Here is a 19,059-nt window from a genome sequence, read left to right on the forward strand (position 1 = left end):
AGGAATTCAGTGACACACCTTTGCATCATATGCACTTCCATGTCAGATGCATTTTGTCAGGCTGTCCCTCTGCTGCCATTTGTCACACAGCAACAACATATTATTGAATATTTGTGAGGAGGTCCAACTTCTACTGCCATACCAATGACATCTGCCACCGGGCCAACATAGGAGATACTCTTTTCAGAGCAACCCTTGTAATAGACGTGTTAAATTCAAGTCAGTGGCATGCTACCTACTGCAAATTTCCCATGAGTGCAGGATCCATGCTGAGACCTGGATCCACAGGGAAGGGTAGACATCAAGAGAGCAGCTGCGTTCAAGCAAACACAAGACTTCCCACCTCATGTATCAAAAAGCCTAGAGGCACTGCGAAGGCACAGCTTGTGGTATAAGTTATATAAATGCTCACGGGTATGTGAGGAAGAAATATTTACTCCAGCTTGAAAATAGTTGGCATATTTAGGCTTATTCACCTTCAGCTATCCTGTGGCCTTACTTTTCAGTTTTATTTCTACTTCCTTTAAACACAGGAAAAGGCAGAGAGGTTTCCTGATCTAAGAAGCTGAAGAGAAAGCATATTCCCAAAAATCTCTCTTGCCTGGATCTCCGCCGAGGTTCAATGTGCATATAGATAAGGGAAAATGAAAGAAAACCACGTGAGAGCAATCTAAATGGATATAATTTTCTTTATACATGATATGCCTATTTTTCCAGGCATCAAACCAGAGTTCAGATAACTCCTTCTCTTTCTTTTCCAGGTCTTTATTCCAGCTGTAAACATGCTTCACATGGGGAAGCATGGCTGGCACCAGGCCTAATCATGAAACAATTTATATAAAGTTTGGACCTAAGCAGTCTCACGGAGGATAGTCTACTTAACCATCACAGAGGCCAGAACTGAAGCAAAATCTTTTGGCTTGCAGTTTCTGGAGGTTACTCCAGGTCTCTGGCTAAAATGTATTCATTAATTTGTGTGCTGGAAAGAGCTCTGTGGATAACAAAAAGTATCAGCACAGGGAGTTTTCAGGGCTTGCTTTCTAGCACAAAGCTACAAATGGCACTAGGAAAATCATACAGGATCAAATCCACTTTCTCTGTCAAATAGGCTCTTAACCCATGAAAACTCCCTGGGAATTGAGATTGCCACCACACGGCGGTGAAAAAAAACAACCTCTGTAAGTAGAAAGTCATGACATTCTCCCCTGCCTCCTCCTCCTCTCCGTAATGCCTTTTTGAGCAGCCTGTAAAAAAGGAGACTTCCTGAGTCCTTCAGCTCCTGAAAAGTTTTCGCAGACACTGTCTGCCTAAATTCCTTTTTGTGTCTTAAGGGAAGAACAACAAATATATCTCCTGTTCTAATTCTGGTGCTCATTTCTTCGTATGAAAGCCCTGTAGAGTCCTGCAGAAAAGACTGCTGGAACATATTGGGAAGGTAATGAATTGGGGAACTGGTTTACTTACCCCAAGCAGCAGGAGTAAATTGCTTGACTGAAAGACAGAAAGCTCCAGGAAGTGACCAGGGCAATCTCAAAGGCGTTTGTAGATGAATTGATTTTCACACCATAGAGAAGGCAGATATGTATTTCTTAACAGCATCAGAGCTTAGGGCAGATTTTGAACCATTTTACTGTTAATGTACATTATATGAAGAGCAAGAGGTTGTAAGGATGATAACTAAGTTAAGAGCTGAAGAATAACACATCAGCAGAAAGCCTTCCTGAACTGAGATACCTTGCAGTAACCTTCTACATATTTTTGTACTAAAATTAGTCACTGATGTCTCACCACCTAATATTTAGCAATTGTTTCTCAATGTTAATCGTTTGTAAAACTCTCCAGTGTATTGCTGAAATGTGTGTAAATCAAGCTAGTTTTTGTTGTACAAAACTCATTAGAATTTAGCAAATCTTACCAGTAATTACTCTGCCTCCCAGTGAGATGCATGGATATGTTCCACTTTAACTATAGTTGACATTTGTTGAGTGCTTTGGAGATTCTGGTGATGGGGGCAAGAAGCATAAGGTTGGGGTCATTGCTTAAGGGCAGCTCCAGTGCATGCTATTTCTTTGATCACATATTTACGCTTTGAGAGAACATAAAGGAGTCTATTCTCCTCTTGATACACATATCCAAGTGTCACTGATGCTGGAAGACTCAGATTACTCATTACAGGTTTGCACTGTAGTCCTTTTCATATTTCATATTAATTGGCTGGAGCATCACATTAGGCTGCTTTGATGCGAACACTTAAAACAAAGAATCTGTATTCCAGCCCTGCTCCTGACTCCTTCCATGCAAGCCCTGCCTTCTGTCAACATTTTGCCTGAGAATGGAATGAAGGATTTCCCCCTGCTCTCTACGTTGAGAAAGCATCTATCACTCACACTTCATGTTCAAAAGCTACCCATGCTCTTGGCATCGTGAGATGTAAAGAGAGTTCAGGCAGTCAAAGACAGAGTTTGTATTAATATTTTAACTGATAATCTTGGTTTTTACAAAGATGAATGCTCTGAGACGGGTTTCTGCAGTTCTATAGCAGGAGAAAATACCGCTGAGGCTACAAACAGAAAAACTGCACGCAAGCCTTAGAATTCATTTTGTAGACTTTTTATCTGTTAAGTAAGCCAGAAGTAATGCCAATAGAAAGGTAAGATTTTTTCCTAAAATGATGGGCTATCGAAGGCTTCTCATACAATCAGTGTCTGTGGGACTCAGACTGGTGCAGATTTTTACCCTCTGCCACACTCAGGCAGAATCATTCCCAGTGACTTCTCTGCTTCGTATAATTTTGGCATAGAGCAGTTTACATCTGAAGGCTTTTGAGTTTGCTAATATATGCTCACATATAATGAATACAAGTATAACATATACATTCATATAAGAGTTGATATTCACCTATTTGGCCTCCGGGCTCATTTCAGCCCTTTTCACTCCCTCTTGCCCTTTCATAGCCGTTTCCTGGCTCTGCTCAATTAAGGGACAAACGCACCCCTGCACGTGTCCTAGGGGCTGTAATGAAGTCAGCTGCCCAGGCCCCTTCATGCAGCTGCCCGCTGTGGCATCTGACAGCCCCTTGTCAGCTGCCTCACACAGTCACACTCAGACAAAGGCCTCTTTGACAGACTGCCTTTCTCCCATCAATCTACACCTTCTCCTCTTGGACTTCAACATCTGCTTCAGTGTAATTCGATTTTGTATTCAGGGCAGCCTGACCCTACTGATAAATTTAATCTATCTATCTGAACCTGATATCCTATGCCACCATGGGGTAAAAGGCTGGCTGTTTAATTTTGGCTTTTGCCAGAAGTGACTGGCATCAATAGGAACTATACTGACTCTTTATTTTGGTTGTTGTTTGGGTCATTGCTTGAATAATTTAGGCTCCAGATCACAATTAGGCTGGGGAATGGGGAGAGGAAAGAAGAAAGCCTTTTCAGAAATATTGTATATAACAGATAACAACAGATATAATCAGAACATTTTCTTCTAGAATCTTAGTATTATTTTCTATAATCATCATATTTCCCAGTAATCATGACGTATTGCTCTTCCTTCTAGGTATAGTTGTCACACAAGAGAAATCCACCCCTACAGAAATAAACAAACAAAAAAACCTATCTTCGTTAATTGTTGTAATTTTATTATAAAGAATCTGGTAATGCAATGCAGTTGAAAACTGGTTGCATTCACCCAGATTATTCAGATAATTTAGCTAAAAATTGATCTGGGTGAGAAATGGCAAGTAGAGTCTGCTGATTCATCAGACTCATGACCTCACCCGGTCTGGAAGGAAAGGTGAGCATGAAACAGAGCTTGTAATAAATATATGTACAGAGTGCATTTTGACATGCTTTTGCTGAAGAAAAAGAAAAGTATTTTCTTCTTTTTCACTGTTTTCAACCAGGTGTGGTGTTCAGAAAAGGATGTTAGCACTTGGGAACCTTCCACTAGCTTTTAAGATGCCCTGAGAAAGGTAGGAGAGGGCAGAACAGAGAAGAGGAAAGGTTAATACTGCTCAGAGGAAGGTTTCCAGAGCTGCAGTGCCAGTTTATACTGGTAATGGCGTATCTCTGAAGAAAAACACCCTTCATTTGTGTTCGAGATCTAATTACTTAGAGACTTAGCTGTGATGTGCTATCTCTACAGTGCTTCGACAGTGGATTGAAATTGTAGTCACTTTTCAAGGAAAAGATGCTAGACTGCAATCTAGCTGTCCCAATTACTACTCAGGAAACTGAGTCCTTCACAAAAACAGAAAGCAGACAGCGAACACTATCTAGATTTCTCTGTTTCAAAGAAACACAAGTATAAAGTAGGGCAACAAAGTGCCCTAACTTATTTATCATTATTCCACTCGCATTTAGTCTTTACAGTGGCATAAAATGGAATTAGTGCATCAGTCTAAAAGTAAATATCATGATCCATTTTCTACAGTGTTGAATTTTGTCTCCATTCTCCCTATCCTGTGAAATCCTATCAGTTTCTAGTAGAAAAGTGCAGAGGTCAGCGACAGGTCTCTATTTGACAAGTAGAATGGTTAGATCATTAGAACTGTGTGGAATCAGCTATGTTTACTGGGAGTGCAGAATTATGCCCTGCATCCATGAGCAAATATCTGCACACACGCTGTGTACTTCCTTACAGTGGTCAAATATTCAGCTTTGACTGGATTCCAGAGGAATGTCTACTGACCAATGCTCTTGAAATACTGCAGTTTTGCTCCAGTGTTCAAGTAATTTCCTACTGCTGAGCTCATTGAATACCTGTCTTATGGTGCAGCCAGCCTTGGGGCCAAGTGCTTAGCACAGCAGAAGTTTCATGCGTCACTGCTTTCAGAAGATACTTAAGTCACCGTGCTTTGTTTGTTTCTGAGTAGGAAGAAAACTCATGGAGCCAACATTAGTTACACTGGCTTTGGAAACGATTGGTTTTGTCTTTCCATTCAGAGCCTGTATTTACTGTGACCCAGAGCAACATCTTACCAAGTCTGGAGAGAAACAAGCTGCTCTCTGTCAACTCTGCACCTCTCAGAATTGACCAGAATGAGGACAAAAGGAAATAGTCACCAGCTCTAAGCACATCTGCCTCCTAAGAGTGAGGCAAAGGCACACTGATGGTTGAGGTTTTGGGAAGGACAGATAGGCCTCCTATAGGTTCTCCTACAGAATATACAGTTTAAATATCTATGTATTCATAGAGGTAGGTATAAAAGTAATTGTGAGAAAAATCACTTTATGAAAGCCTTAGATACTATTCATTTCAGGAGTTTTCCTGTGGGTGAAAACACTGAAACAGGTAAAATGTTTGCTTAATTTTGGGTACAAATATAATTTCAGTCAAGCTGTTGCTACTAGATAAGTGTTGACAGCTGTCAAAATTGACAGCTGATGGCTCTTGTACTCTTCCCTATAAAAACTATAGGAGCTTTAAAAAATTGAAGTATTACCTTCCAGCTGTCATAGTTAGTGGGATGGGGGATGAAGTTGGTATAATGGGTGGATAGTGATAGGACAAGGGGGAATGGTTTTAAACTGAGACAAGGGAGGTTTAGGTTAGATACTAGGAGGAGGTTTTTCACACAGAGGGTGGTGAGGCACTGGAACAGGTTGCCCAAGGAGGCTGTGGATGCCCCATCCCTGCAGGCATTCAAGGCCAGGCTGGATGTGGCTCTGGGCAGCCTGGTCTGCTGGTTGGCGACCCTGCGCATAGCAGGGAGTTGAAACTACAAGATCATTGTGGTCCTTTTCAACCCAGGCCATTCTATGATTCTGTGATTCTATGAAGTTGCAGCTTGCATGATTCTCCAGCTCTTACTTTTGTCACGTAATCAACATATTTCTGGGAGAGGTTGTAAAGTGATAAACATAGAAAACAAATGATGTATGAATTTATGTTCATAAATATGTTATGTTATTTGTTATCATACATATTATGTTATTTGAAAGTCCACAAACTTCACAGAAGGTAATTTCTAGCTGTCCTTTTATCATTTAAAGGGAAAAACAAGAAAACCAACACCATCCTTTTAAAAGCATATATTTCTTTATAAAACTGAGATGAAAAGAAACATCATGTCTCAGACTAGAAAAGCCTGAACATCCAATTACCTCGAATTATGATATAACATTATTAAAGAGCAATTAACTCATTTTCTGTTTTCATTTCTTTCACATCTGTAATTGTTTTTCATTAAAGACATTATTTATTTTTATTTAACCCCAAAAATACTGCTTGTATGTACCATCATGTGGGATAATGTGACCACCAGGATTTTTCGTAACTGATAGAGGCCAATAAAGCAGTGTGAAACAAATCCTTAACCAGACAAGAATGCAGTCAGTACTGTTGCAGCACTGTGATGTGCCCACAGCTGGTCTTGCTTGGGAAAAAAGGTGTTGAATCGCTGAGCCCCTTCCTAGTAGCTCTAAATGTTGCTTTGAGATGTCAGCTAAAAAGTACAAAGCAGTGGTAGAGATTTGCCTTTACAGTTACCTGAATAGAATTTATGGAAAAGTCAGAACAATTTAGGACTTCACAAGGCCTTGAGAGGAAAAAAGGGTTTACTGGATGGAAAGTATTTGTGTATCATAGTTTCACCTAGGACAGAAATGTTTTCCTCAGTCTCTGGCATGATACTATATTTTAGATCTAGGAAAGAAAACAGTGCTGATATCTCACCAATGTTTATAGATGTACAGATAGCTGATAACAGTGTTGTACAGAGCTAAGGCCTTCACAGAGAAGGGCTCAAGAAGCTGAGGAGAAGGGGAGAGAGCATAATGAAGGTGGTGGGAGTTCATCTCTCTCTTGGGACCTAGCTGAGCATCCATCAGTCAGGGGGTGGTGAGCAATTGCTTGGGTAACACTTGTTACATACATTCACGTATATATAATCATAACTATTATCTTTTCCTTTTCTCTACCTTAATAAATAGTTTTATCTCAATTCATGAGTTCTAATTTGTGGTCCTTCACAAAAACATCCCACTGGGAAAGTGGAGAGTGAGCAAAGTGGGTGCAGTGCTCAGCCACCTACTGGGTTAAACCAGAACAGTAAGGAACACATTTCCTTCCATAAAGAGTTAGTTTGATGATGCAGTCAAACTAGTTTGTCACAGACTCTCATGGAGAAAATCAAGGAGATAGGAAATTTTCCTTCTCTGTAGCTAGTTTAGTTTCCATGCCTAATAAAACTGGAAACCAGGAACATGCATTCCCTTCTAATGGCAAGGGAAAGTAGAAATACAATGAAAATACAAGGCAACGTGCTGTTTATGATTTGTTTTGTTTTATTTTGCAACATATGCACTGTCTTTTCAAGTCTTCCCAGCAGATCAGATTATTTTACACCTCTGTTATTACAGTTTCTCTCTATTCTGAAGTTTCCTACTAAAACCACTTAAGGTCTGTCATAATGTAAGTGATAGCTTTTAGTGTGAGAGCCACAAATACAAAATAAAGCCACAAATTCAAGAAAGGGGGGGAAGACCTTCTGTGATTATAAGGAGGAATAAAGGCAGTCAGTGCCATTTGATACAGACCATTTTTTATACCTAAATTTATTACCAATCCATTTGGGAACAATTAATTTCTTATTCAAAGTCATTAGTTTTACATTGCTCTTGTAAATAGACACTATAATTTGGACTCTTGTGACAGATCATAGAGGTCATGAGATATAACTGACCCACCATAGGTTTTTGTATTTAGTTTTCATCCTACAAGTGTTCTGAAACACTGTTTCACAGCTAGTGATTTTATCAAACATTTCTGCTATAAAATATCTTTTCTTTTTTTCATAAATTGTAGGGGGAAAGACCTATAAAAGCTTACAAACATCACCAAATCCATTTTTCCTTTCCAACACTGCATAGCTAGTTTAAAAATGAAACTTGCAAAATTAATCCAGCTCTGCATGGGACACAAACTTACCCAGCCTACAAAAGATAACACTGACATCCTTTTCTCTTTCTAGAATCTGCAAATCTTAAAAACAAATTCCAAGGATTTATGGCCTATTGTGACTGGATCTACAATAGTCATAGTGTACTGTTATGATGAAATTGTTTTAGCTAATGCTTCTCTAATAACAGAACGTCATCCAAGATCAAGGTAGTGGTCTGTTATGCAAATCAGTGGAATGTGACACATAGAAGTAGCCAGTTTTGGCATAGGGAATCACCACTAGAAATAATGAAAATCAATGCCTGACAAGTGTTTCACACTCACATGAAATGCCCATTTTATATTCCTCCATAGCCCTTCAATGGGGAGTTAACAGCTAGATGAAGTTATTGGCTTCGTTTTTCTTTCTCTTTTATTTAGGCAAATTTCTCACTCATAAACTTGCATTCCAGAAGCATTTTACCAGACCAACTGGACAGTGATGCTCAACTGCTATGTTACATACAAAGTGAGAAAAGGAGAGCAGGAAAGATGGTGAAAATAGGTTGCCAGGGAGATAACTTACCTCAAACAGACTGGGAAGCAGCAATAAAGGAAGCCTCATCACCCAGGCTTTATTTATGGGTATTCACAAAAGATTTAGCAGTAGTTGCTGCACAAGTTCACAGTGAGTACAGTATGCCAAGTTCATACTTGCCTCTAAGGCCTCGCTTCTCTCAGCTCTCTGACTTTCAATAGCTTTTTAAACAAATCTCAGTCTTGCTGCTAGATGAAAGGAAGCCGTTTGGAAGCACACTGCATTTGACTGGCCCTAAGAAAACTAGCACAGGACATGAGATACCAGGAGTAGTTGCTATAGGACCTTGCTCTGATTTGTACTTATTTGTAAGACTAAAGAAGTTCAAATTTCCCTCTGCCTTCAGATAATTCCTTTTTTAGTTTGATTGTTTTGCAAGTGGAATATTAATCACTGGAATTTACTCTTAACATCCTTTTGCACATCTATTTTCTTTGTAAAGATTTCATCTCCGTGACTTTCTATCAGCTCTTAGGTTCATTTTTCTTTTTTTCCACCTCTTCATTCTGAAAATTACGCCATCAGTATTTTAGGATGGAAAATTCCAGAACAGAACCACACGCTTAAATAGTTTATTAATGATTAATATTTTTCCTACAGGAATTTTCACAACAACTTCCAAAAGTCAGAAAGTATGAGCAAGGTATCATAAGATCAACAAAAACTGCAGTAAGTGCACCAAAATACAGACAAGAGTGTGATAAAAACTCAATATCCACAAAGTGAGAAAACAAAAGGCAAACCATTTTCCCCATTTTTAATGCATACTTTAAAAGTCCACAGCCCGAAGCAGTTTCAGTTCTCTAATAGAAGTGGCTTTGATGGGAGGAGATTGAATGTTGACTTTTTTTAAACGGAATTTTGATGAAAAGAGCAAATCTTATCTACAAATGCATTACATGTGGAGTAACAAGAAAGATAAGGGTAACATCATGATGGCTGGTAATCAGAAGGCGAAGTTGTCTACTGTGTGCCAGAGGGAAAGGTAAATTATGTGGGAGAATGTGTAGGAAGCCTATATAGCGTGTGAGAAGTCTTTTGTCTGGTCCTGAACATTCCAATGGAGCCTCATATTTACAAGCATTTAAATATGTTCAGATTCCATCTTGATCCCCAAAGAAAAATACTGGCCAATAAATTCTGGTATTTTGGAGCTATTGTAACAGGTCCAAAGGAGGCCACAAAGATGATCAGAGGGCTGGAGCACCTCTCCTATAAAGAAAGGCTGAGGGAGCTGGGCTTGTTTACCTTAGAGAAAAGAAGGCTCTGGGGAGATCTCATTAAGGCCTTCCATTACCTAAAGGGAGTTTATAAACAGGAGAGAGACCAACTTTTTAAGCAGGCAGATAGTGAAAGAAGAAGGGGAAATAGCTTTAAACTGCAAGAACGGTTTAGATTTAGGTTCGATGCTAGGAAGAAATTTTATACTGAGAGGTGGTGAGGCAGTGGCACAGGGTGCTCAGAGGAGCTGCGGAGGCCCCATCCCTGGAAGACCTCTTGGCCTTGGTGGGATGGGACCATGGGCAGGCTGTACTGGTGTGTGGCAACACTGCCCATGGCAGGGCATTTTGGAACTAGATGATCTTTAAGGTCCCTTCCAATCCAAGCCATTCGATGATCTATAAGGGGAGATGAAACATTTCTCTTTGACATTTTAACTTTCAAGACCAAAAAACGACTTATTTGTAGAAGCCTTGAGTTTTCCTTTTAAAACAATAATTCATTTTAAGAGGACCTATAGAAATGTAATTAAGCAAAAGGTTACCATAAGCTGAAAGGAATATCTTTTTATAACCCATGAAGCATTTGAATTGACCCATTGTTTTATTTTTCATTTCACTCACAACTCTCCAAAAATTACATTTTGACATAACCCACAACATTTTCTTGAATCTTTTTGCTGCAACTAGTACTCAGCCAGTTCTGCATGCAAGGAGTTTGATTTATGCATGTTAACTGCATACTATATGCCAATTAGACTGATTGAGAAGCTGATATATCCCTGGGATCTTTCTCAGATTGTATTTCAGCCATAGAGTGGGTCAGAAAATTAATCTGCTTTTTCCCTACGTTGACTGATATAATAAAGGATATTTTATTACACAGTAAAACTCTTTGCTTTTTATATCTTTTAATCCAACTTTAACAAGATCACTACCACAAATTGCAATACATAGTAGGGATTCAGAGAAATAGTTGCTCTGGGAGTTGAGGACTAGAAGAATACTGAGGTATCTATTAATTTTGATTTTAGGATCTCAAAGATTTATCATTTCCTGCCCACAGCACTTTGCCACTCTGCTATTGGTTATTTTCATAATAATTTTAGATCATAATTTTGATTTGTTGAGGAAGAAATACTAATTCCATTTTACAGAACAGAAATGGAGGCCTGAAGAGATCTCATGATCACGTGTGAAAAACAAGGAGGGCTGAGAGAGTCTTCTGCTTTCATCACATAGTCTTAAGCTCACCAAAACTATTTGTAGGCTGAAGCTGATTGAGCTGCTCCTTGTATTTCCTTTTCTGTTTCTACATGATGACTGTAGATGCCACATATTTCGATACTTCCCATAGAAGCTTTGTGGAGCCATGTACTATTTCTATCTTCAAAAAAGAATGGTTTATTACTCTTTTGCAAAATCATTACATTTATGCACGTCTTTCATTAAGAGGAAAACCTATTAAAACCATGTATATTTTGGAGACAGCAGATATGAAGATCAGAGGATCTTCAGTGCATTTTTTGTTGCACAGTTAAGTGGTGGGTCATGGAGTCTGTCTTAGTAAATATGTACCAAATGCGTCTGGCCCTTCTCTTACCTTTCTCTCCACAGCTAGAAAGGACATTTTTTGCTGTCCTCTCTGCCACCATCTCTGTTTCTGGTCACATCTGTGTCAATACAAAAATAACTTCAAAAACAAGAGAAAGCCTCTTCGCTTATATTTGCTTGCATTCAATCTTTTATAAAACTCTGCTATCCACATCACTCAGCATCTGACTGTGTTTTTGTTTCAGATGGTGCCTCCCATTGTTTCAGATATCTTACTCCAAAAAGGGACTTAATTGCTTCTTCTATTTATTTGAGCAAAAAGTAGCATCCCATCTGCATAGCAGATGCAACAGGATTGAACCCAACTTTTCAACAGTCTTTTCAACGATCTGCTCATTAGCTGGTGGCTGACAAGGGGTAACAGCTAATTCAAACTCAGATAAATGAAATAATGGAATTGCTTTCCCCCTCTGGCCCCCAATTCCCCCACTCTGCAAAAACGCACACACAAAAGGGAGAAGAGTTAGCTGGATTCACCCTTAAACCAAATATGTCTAATTAAATGCATCAGTTTCCTGGAGTGTTTCCTTTACGTTCTTAACTTGATTTTAAGCAAAACAAGATTCTTAAAGAGTAATCACAACTCTGGAAGTTTGCTTTCCCAGTATATCAATTCCAAATAAGTATTCTTACAAAAGTTGTCTTTCTTTCCTTTTGTATTTGTATGTGTAGATAGCATCATTTTACAGACTGGCCAGTAAATATCATCTTTTGAGAGTAAATCTGGGCAGGAAAAAACGTCTCCCTCCTGCAGCTCAATCATAAAAAGTATGTCTTTTCTGTGTAAATGTACCATCAAAATCTTTCAACATCTCTATCTAGGGAGATATCACTAGTGAACAAGGCTTTTCCCTATGAAGAACTCAAGCCTGACAGCTGCAGCCTGGAAAAGTACATCTGTTTTAGTCTTACCTGCCTGAGCTGAAAGCTGCAGCAGGACAATATTGTTGTGAGTTACTCTGAAGTGGCAGCTTAAAAAACAACAAAACAACTCCACACAACTTTCCAGGTTTTAAAAAAATAATGATATTTTAATTAAAACAAGTGGATTGCAATAGCATTTTCAATGTCTTGTGGAGAGGCATTTTGAAGGGAAAACATGATCTGAACTTGTTCTCATGTTTGGAGTTTTGTTGTTTTTTTTACTGCTTAAGCAAAAAACTGAACTATTTGCTATGAAGCTAACCTTACAGAAATATTGTCAGAAATATATTATTTCCCCCATGAAAGCAAATGATTGATGTCTATAAAAACAAGCATTTGGTGCTGACCTGTTCCTTGCAAACAAGAAACAAAAAAATAAAAAAGAAAAGCCACTGTCCCAGCAGATGGGCATGAGTCCCATTTAGAATCCTATTTCAGGACATAATTATAACAAATAACATTAGTAAATGCTTTGTTAAGCAATTTGTGTTTTAATAAGATAACTAGAGCAGTGTATTCTAAGAGTCACGGAAAGTGTTTTTGTTATTGTTGGGCTTTTCTTTTTTTAATTTAAATATAATCCAGGCGAGTAAACGGTAACACACTGAGAAATCCTTTGTGCTTTCTCAACAACAGTGACAAAATAGCCTGAAAAAAAAGGAAATGTATATAACGCATCCTAAATAGTCATGACAAATACAATAAACCCAGATCATCCTATTCCTGTTTTAAGACTGGACTTTGCAGGGTTTGTGTGTGCTTCCTGAACAGCACATGCTGCTCAGGTGACAAGAGTACCATTAACCAAGTGTAACTTTCTCTAATTAGAAAGTGGAGAGGGGACAAACATTTGCAGAATTCCAAGCAGGAACAAGTTGCAGGCACCTCTGCTTTCTGTAAGAAGCCACATTGTTTTTATTTCTAACATTTCTGGTTACCACCCCCTTGCCAATAGGACATCCTGAAACCAAGAACGGCTGGTCAGAAGCTGTACAGGGAACAGCCTTTGATTTCTGATTTAAATCTGCTTCCTAAAAATGTTGGTTAACTCCTCTATTGCTGGATCAGTTCACCTTAGGGATTAAGGCATTATGTCTTCTCACTTTAGCAAGAAACACTGCTGCTAGATGTGGCTGCAAACTTTCAAAGAGATCTTCTTATAATGTGAAATAGAAAAGGTGTCATTTACATTAAGCTTTCTCTTCCTGTAGAAAGAACAAGAGAGAGATCAAAATACATGCAACTGAATTTGGTGGTGCAAACTGCCCAGAAGTCTCTGCTCCTGACTCCCTTAAAATCACAAGAAAGGCAGTCTTAAATGGGCTACTCCAGAATCTACCAAGGCAGCTACTTAAACCCTTATTATGTATCTGCAGTTCAAGGCTGCAAACATCCACAGTGCAGTCCTGGGGTCACAGCCAAGAAATAGACCCTGCTCCGCCATAACCTTGGTAAACAGTAAACCAGTAGCAGTGGTAAACCATAAGCATTGTGACATTTGATTTTCTAAAAGGAGAAAAAGAAATTAAAAAAACAAACAAACAAACAAAAGCAAAACAATGTCTCCACAAAGTATGGTATCTAATGATACGAATACGGATTTACTTAAAACCAATTCCTTCCATTCCCATCCTGAAGGATACTAAAACCAGCAGGAAAGGAGGACGTCACTGCTAGCCTGAACTTGGCCTCACCAAGGCCAGACTTGTACTCACTTCAGGAAGCTCTCATAATGATGAAAAGAGGCTTTGAGAGAAGGAACTAATCACAAACTCCGGATGCAATGTTCTTCCTCCCTCTTCCTGTTCAAATTAATGTCTCCTTCCCCTGACAGCAGGGGCTCAAGTTTTTAAAAGAAGGGAGGAATGAAAAAAAGTGAACATTTCCAAGTCTCAGAAAGCGCAGCGCTTTGAAAGGGATGCAAACAGAGATTAGAGCTTTCACCCGAATTTAAATTAAGGATCAGCCTCACAACATAAAGCAACATCTGATGGGTGAACTCTATTTTTGCTGTCAAACAACGTTAGATCTCACTGTACAAACAGAACATCCCTTCTCATCAAGATCAGATTGCACTGTGGTTGGACCTGAGCTAGAGAAGGAGTTGATACTACTTAGACTAAGTGAACATGTGGAGTCAGAGCATGTGATGTATTCATTCATCACCCAAGTGCATACGAAAAGGTGTTCCAAGCCGGTGCTAAACTGTCAGAACCTTCCTTCCCTTCTCAGAAACTGATTTCTGAAGTGGAATGTACCTCTTATTTTACAAATCCAGAAGCAACAGTACAGTTCATTGCACTGTTTTCTTGCAGCATTCAGCAGACCTCTGCAAGTTTCATTATATGCTTTGAATTTTTGTGTTTTGATATCTTAGGGTATATTCTGGATACCTATTGGATGCAAAATTTTTCACTAGTGCTAGATTCATGAAGAATTCAATTATCAGCATCAAGAATTCAATTATCACATCTTCTGTGCATAAAGAAGAGAAAGTGAAAGTGCAATTTTATTTGAGAATAGTGTAGAAACTGAGAAGAAAAAAAAAAAAGAGCAAGAACACTAATGCCTAGACTAGAAATAATTAGTCAGCAAACAAAAACCAGGGACATCTGAAGACACTGCATTCCCATATGACTTTATCACCTTGTAAATCTCATTTTGCAGGGTTAAGACAGAGGAAGTATGTGGCTCACTTCTATATGACAGCTCCAATGCTTCCTTGTTAAGGCTACATTTTGAATACAATTAGAGTAGAAGGGAAACAGACCCAGCAGCACCACTAATTCTTCTCCCACTTCTGGTTGCTCAGAAATAATTTTCCTTTTCCCCCCGCCTTCATTGCCTCAAAGATGACCCTCCAAGACCCCCTGCACAATTCTGTACTGTATCGAGCAAGACCTGGGGCCAAACAGGGAGCAGAAATGTTCACTCCCTCGTTCTTGTCAACAGCCATGAGCAGGCAGAGAACTACTAAATCACTTCCCAGTTTGCCTCTCTCTACCTCTTTAATTTTGCTCTTAATGTCTTTCGCAGATCAAGAGATTTTTTTCCTGTAACCACTGCTGAAACAAGTCACCCAAACGTTACATCCCCATTAGTATACAATTACACCATGATAAATGACAGATGTTAATTGTTAATAATAACAGGCCACATTAGCGAGCTTTTCTGAGGGTAAAAGGTAAATGGATGTAAACTAAGGAAGAGTAGATGAACATTCTCTCAGTGCCATTCAGTAGCTTGAGCATTTTGTCAAAATCTTCCAGGATTTATCAAAATAATCCCAGAGTGTGGCGTACTTACAGAATCACAATAAAAAGGCAGCACTCAAATATGACTTTAAAAGTACAAAATACTAAAATATCAACATTTTAACTGAGTGAGGGACCAAAAAAAAAAACAACCCACTCTTATGGCTTTCACAGCAAATCAGTTCTGAGGATATGTCCAATCCGCAGTCTCGTATTTGATTTACTAACAGATATTTTAAAATTTCAGCTTATCTTTTTATATTTCATTTCTGCAGCCCAGAGTAATTATATCACTCAGTAGAAGAACTTTAAAATCCAACTGAATAAACATACACATAATGCATCATTAGAGCATACTCCATCACATAACAGCATAATGCATGAAATGGATCTGTAGAAAGGATTCATTAAGATAAAGTCCCAGCATTCCACCTGAGGCCAATAAAAATTCTGTGCAAACCTCTTCAAATTAAATTTTCTTCTTGAACATATCCTGTCTAATTATGTTTAGTATTATCCTCCTTAAGGAATTCTGATTCATCAGCGTTATTAAGGGAGGGAAAAGGAAAACCAGATGCTATGGACCGGATACCCAGCTGGTAAGAAATCAGTATAGTATCACAGAAGCCAAAAGAGCTTCAGCGATTTATATCAAGTAAGGGTTTGCTATGTGTGTAGGAACACACATGTGGACAGATGTACAGAAGATTATATAAATATCTGAAGTTACACCAGGAAAAATGCAAGCCCATGTAGCTACACCAGAGAGTTTGACCCAGAAGCTCTAATAAGCTGAAGTCTATAAAAGAGCCACAGCTGCACTGAGATTCCTTGCCTTTCACTCTCTAGAACTGAAAATAAATGTAAGAAACAGAAGTGCTCTAATTAGACATTTGGTTTCAAAAATCAGGAAGATAGCCAGCTAATGTCTGAGCGCTTTTTTGTTCTTGGGAGTTAGACTAACAAAGATATCATAATTACAATCATGCCACATGCAGATGAAGTGCTCAGCGTATACTAGTAAAACAACTTGAGGGATTAAACTCTTTTCCTGGTAAGTTGCTTCAATTTCAGTCTTTAATGAATACCATTTCTTCTTTATTGTAATCCACATAGCAAGTACAAAGTCAGATTGATAGTTCCAAATGCATCTAACCGAGCTGCACGCTGAACGTGAAATACTTGGGCCGGGCCTCCTGTTTCAATGAAATTCATCCACATCCACACAGCTGCCTAGAAGGACTGAAAGAGCACCACTCGGGCACTGCCGTGTTCGAGTTCCCCCTACCCATGCATTTGGCCCACCTTCAACAACCTCCATCCCTCCAGCCACCGACAAAACTCCTCAGACAGCCCCAGAGCAAGCACAGCCAATTTCCCTAAGGGGAGATAGATGCCTGCACTTCAGTTCTTCCGCCCAGAAACTGGTTTCCTGATAGGAATCGATCCTTGAAAGAGATCACTAAGTCTCAAATCTTCCAGTGATTCAAGTGGCAACTCAGCCTCGGTTTTTTTTTCACACATTGGAGAACATAAAGGCAGGAGCAAAAAGTCATTCTATTTCAGTGAACTGTTTTGTCCTAGTAATAAGGCCATTTCTTACATTATACATATTATACATATAATTCTGCTCCGTAAGTACCAGCTCTCTAGTTTCCATTTAATGGACAACCACACTGTTCTACAAGATAATCAGAGAAGGCAGCAGTACCAATTTCTCCATATCAGGGTTTGAAAACAAGACTGATACCATCTCAGCATCTTACAGAGAGCTTACTGAAGTAAGAAGCACCCAGAACATGCCTATTAGCCTGAGCCCCTTTCACTGAACAGCCCTCCTTCAAGATCCATGAATAGCATTTACTTCATCAAAAGCAAGCAAACAACTTCAGAGGTCATTCAGAAACAGAATTTAATGTGCTTTTAACCACAGAATCACAGAATGGCCAGGTTTGGAAGGGACCTCAAGGATCACGAATCTCCAACCCCCTGCCACATGCAGGGCCACCAACCTCCCCATTTCATACCAGCCCAGGCTGCCCAGGGCCCCATCCAACCTGCCTTGAACACCTCCAGGGACGGGGCATCCACAGCCTCTCTGGGCAGCTGTTCCAGCACCTCACCACTCTCTCTGTAAAGAACTTCCCCCTGACATCCACCCTAAATCTTCTCTCCCTCAACTTAAAAAACCATTTCCCCTTGTTCTGCCATTATTTACCCTTTCATACAGTTGATTCCCCTCCTGTTTGCAGGCTCCCTTCAGGTACTGAAAGGCCATTGTTGACACAGTCTGTCTCCAGAGTAGGTAATTCAGGAGTTACTGGCAGCTGTGTAAGATTTAAGCCTAACTCTTGCCTGACTCTAATTCTTTCTGATTTTGGGCTTCACATCACCTATTACTCCTTCACATACCCTTTAATTTTGTGTCTTATATGTGCAATAGAAATTTCAGGCCAAAAAGTTACTTTATATTCAGATCCAAATTCTCTTGAAGACCTTTCACGAGCTCCTGACTGTTTTGAAGATAGTTTTTTAACCTGCAGTGTGCTCACTATCATTAGTATTGAAATGGAACTAATTTGGAAATAAAGGTGCAGAGGAAATGGAACTGGTTTTGTAAGAGGTATAACTCGGAGTTGAATTTAAATGATGTTTTGATGTTATTAAAATATCATTCAATTGCTTAGCTCAAGGGATACACATGTAAGTACTACTGAAAATTCAGCAATTCACAGCTGACATCCATATACATCTTAAAAACAATTATTCTTGAGGATCAACTTATGGTTCTGAATGTATCCAGTCTCACGGTCAGATGCATTATACAGTGTTTGAGTTCTTTAGGAAAGAAACAGCCTAGGAATAAGCATCTTCAAATACAGATGTAATAAGATTTCTCTAATCCGTACAAGGAAAGTGCCTTCATCATCACCACTGCCCCACAGCCATGGAGCTCCTGAAACAGGAGACCCCTAACAGCTCCCCATGGAACTGATGCCTCACATCTCCCTGGCAGAGAAGATTTCATTTAAGAATTTTCTTCGGGTCTCCTTGTACAACAAATAGCTTCTAGCATATACAGTTTGCAAGTTGCCAGTTCATCATGAATAGAGCTATTTGTAGTCTAGTCATATCATAGAATCTTGTTAAAAAAAACCAACAACAGCAAAAAACCAACACAACACAAAGAGACTGCTCACTTTTCAGTTATGGAGCTTTTGAATTAATTTGAATCCAGATTGCCTCATGAGTATTGTTTGTTCCAATATGAAACAGTTTATAGTGATAAATTGCAGCAGCATCACTTGAGAACTGTCTGGTACAGTATACTGCAGCAGAAGTTGAGTCAGCTCTCATACAGAGTATATATACTGGAGCTAGAGCGCACTCAGATTTGGTTTGTACAACAAGTACTAAGACAGGCAGTGAAAGCAGAGTGTTTTATTGTACATGCAGGTGTTGTGTAATGTCAATGCTTGCAAGGGGGGAACCAATCAAAGCAGGAATTGAAAATCTCATAATCCTGACTGAGCTCTCCTGTTATCTTCAGCCAGGTATTCAC

The sequence above is a fragment of the Centrocercus urophasianus genome, unplaced genomic scaffold (genome assembly GCF_019232065.1).
Source record: "Centrocercus urophasianus isolate 14NV4802_14NV808 unplaced genomic scaffold, USGS_Curo_1.0 seq_11, whole genome shotgun sequence".
In the NCBI taxonomy this organism is placed as follows: domain Eukaryota; kingdom Metazoa; phylum Chordata; class Aves; order Galliformes; family Phasianidae; genus Centrocercus; species Centrocercus urophasianus.